Raw genomic sequence first — 3,573 nt, forward strand, 5'->3', positions numbered from 1 at the left:
TGTTATGCAATAATAATTTGCAAGATTTAGAGCCTGAAAGTGAGGTTCCCAAAAGATGTCTGGATTGAAGAGAGGTTGTGGAACTGAATGACCAGAAGATGTAGTTGTCTCCACTGCAACTGAAAAAGGGAAGGAAGAGTTTTGGCAAATTAAGAATTCTTCTTTGGCAGTGCTGAGCTGAGACTGATGGGGAGGCCATGTTATAGCTGAACAGAGGGAAGCTTGAACAGAGAGAAAGCAAGTTAGGGTCAAAGAAATACATCTTTGAATTGTCAAAATTTGAATTTGGTTTTATGCATGAGCTTGCCCAAAGGGAACAAGGACCAAGCCTGCGAGATCCCTAAAGATTGGAAGGAGAGATAAGAGGAATTGTCTGAAGTGACTAGAGAGGTGGGAGGAAAACCAGGAGAAAAAGTTATGGAACCAAAGGGAGGACAAGATTTCAAGAAGACCATGATAGACAGTTCTGAAGGAAAAGGGCAAGGAAGATAAGAATAGAGTTACTAGCTCTGAGCTTTGTCTGTGGAAGGAGTCATTGAAAACTTTTACAAGAGCAGTTTTAATGGATTGCAAGGGATGTAAGATGACTTGGAAAAACCCTCAAATAGAACTGGGGAAAAAGAAAGCCAATGATTGTGAATAGGACATTCAGTAAACTTACACATGTAAAGCAGTGGTGGCAGTAGTTAGAGAAGCTGGTAAACTCAGGGTGCTTGTATGGCTGTCTTTTTTTTAAGACAGGAGTAAGTAAAGAATGCATGTATTGTGAAAGGTAAAAGCTAGAGGACAGTGACAGACTAAGGCAAGGAGTAAGGGAGAAAAGAAGACAGTGTGTAAAGAAGATCATGAGAGAAAAGGGGGAAACTTATGTTGCCTTTTGTCCTTTTGCTGATAAAGAAATTGGTCAATGTCTACGCAAAGCAAGCTGCAGTCAGGAGAAGAGTTTGAGGAGTAATGACAGCTGGGATTGTGGCCTTGATATTCCATTAAGGCAGGGGTGTCAAACGGTCTAGCCTAGAGGCCAGATCCAGCCTGGAGAGCCACTCCTGGCCTACTGGGCTATCGGTGGACTAACAGATTTGGGGGTGTGCCCAGAGGGAGCCTCTTCATCATGCTGCATGCCTCTGCCATGGTGAGCAGCTGCTTGATACTTGCCTCACTGATGTCACTGTGGCTACCCCATCTCATACCCCAGACCAGATCCCACCCACAAAGAGCTCCTTCAGTCTAGATCCAGCCCGGACTCCAGGTGAGTTTGACACTCCTGCCTTAAGGTGAAATAGAGTTGTTTTGCTACTGGCAGAATAGAAAAATAGAAGATCAAATTTGTAATGAAAGAAGTCAGCCTAGTTATAAGATTACAGACAAAAATGTTTCACAGTCCAAAAGTACAAATGGAGAAAGCAGGTGCTGAGGGTGAACCTGAGATAAAAGCTAATAGGACAGAGTTTGAATGAAGCATGAGCAGAATCAACAACATACCAGTGGAAGAGGAGACAGAGAGGAAACAGCTCTGAGCAAACATGAAGGCATCAATAGTGATGGACTAGATGTCATGAAACACTGAATGATGGTAAAATGGCAGGGGCTGTTGGGTGATTCTAAAAGAGATGATGGTGAGAGGAGGGGGACCTCAACTCTAGGTATTAAGTGAAGAACCACCCCATAACTGAGAGCAAAATCTGTTGCCCAAAGCACTGACAGCAAAGGGTACTTAAAGTACATATAGTCATTCATACTTTTTTAAAGGACTCCATGAAATTTTAGTTGTGCAGTTCTCACTGATTGTAAGCCACACAGCTGAACTTCTGGACATCACCTTGCTTATTTTATGATGATTGGTATAGGACCTATATATATAGGATGTAGGATATATAGGATGATTTAAATTGTGTGTATTATGTAACATCTGGAATAGTAAAAATTGACAGACAGATTGACTTGGAAGAGATCAATGGAGGGAGAGTCCCATCGCACCACTCAGGGCATCGTTCCCAAGTAGTCATTTAACATGTGGCTGCTCCTCCATTTTGCCACCTTATAATTCACTGTATATAATGGTGCTATCTGATGGTTGATTTTGAGAGATGCCTCAAGGTTTCTTGGCATGTTGATAACATGCAGTTTCATGCATCCCTCTCATTTGATCCACAGTGTCGGTAAGACTGGCATGAACAACCTAGTAGCAGACTGGTAGCAGATTAACAGTGGATGCTTTAATGTAGAATATGACTGCACCATTTGTTGTTCAGAGTTACAATACAAAGAATCTGGCTGAATTCCCAGGTATCCTTATAAAATCAAGCCATTGGGAATATAACCATCCTCCATGCTTTCATTAGCTTAACATTTCAGTAGGCCATTTTTGGGCATCCTGGATTCTTGGGTTGGCTGGCTAGGCCCTCAGTACAATTAAGAATAGCCTCTTGTTTCCTTTAAGCTGCAATAAATTGCAACAACTAAGAAAAGTCAACCTATGGCCAAGAATAGATCATGTTAAGCAGCTCTCTAGACTCATATACCAGCTTCAGCTTACTACCTATTATCAGAGCTGCAGGGAGGAACAATTAACTTAGATTCTTTCTGGCCACTCTGTAATATTAGAGGAACCCCCCTAAGTCAGAGAGATATTGTAGGTGTGAGAGACAGTGAATTTATGACTCTTCTACACTACCAGAGTAGCACAAAGGGGCAGAGCTGAGCCATGAATTAGACTCTGTATGTTAATACTATGTTTTGTGCCACTGTTGTGGTTGACTTGAAACAAAGTAGCCTAATGTGCTTTACAAAGGACTGTTGAATATGTTCTATGTGGACTTTGAACTAGCTTTTTAGTTTGCCTTGGTCTGATCCATGTTTTTGCGGCTCACAAAAAAGATTAGTTTCCAGCAAGAGGTGTGTACTGTGATTAGCATGGTGCCTGTCTCTGCTTTCATTTTGAGGTAGCTAGTTATCAACTTTTTGGCAGAAATTCCACTCTGTGATTATGTCGTTTAAAAGAAACCAGAACAATATATCTACTGATTTTATATGCCACTTTAATCCTGAAATATCTGTTCAAAGTCTTGTTTACTGTAAAGGCCGAGATTAGTTTACTTTAAAACAAACCAAATGTAGAATGATTGAATACTGCTTAGATAACTGTTGCTAAATAAACTCATCGCTGGTTGGCAAAGGGTGAAAAAATCTTTAAAAGGTAGAATAGGTTGACTAAAAATGAAGCCTACTTCATACTGCAAAAATGTCCAAATCAATACAAACTCCTTTCTTTCAAATAGATACTGTTTTCACCCCAGACAATGCAGTGTAGTTTGTAAACAACTAAGGTCAAAACTTGACCTTTTTCCGTCCTCGTTTTTATTGTCGCAGCATAGTTTCATAGTTTCTAGGGTCGGAAGGGACCTGAGCAGATCATCTAGTCTGACCCCCTGCCATGGCAGGAAAGAGTACTGAGGTCAAACGACCCCAGTAAAGTGTTCATCTAACGTCCTCTTAAAAACCCCCAGGGTAGGAGCCTGCACCACTTCTCTTGGAAGTTGGTTCCAGACCCTAGTCGCCCTGATCGTGAAGTAG

This window comes from Gavialis gangeticus, unplaced genomic scaffold (genome assembly GCF_001723915.1).
Source record: "Gavialis gangeticus isolate Ggan-Ray unplaced genomic scaffold, GavGan_comp1, whole genome shotgun sequence".
Taxonomy (NCBI): Eukaryota; Metazoa; Chordata; order Crocodylia; family Gavialidae; genus Gavialis; species Gavialis gangeticus.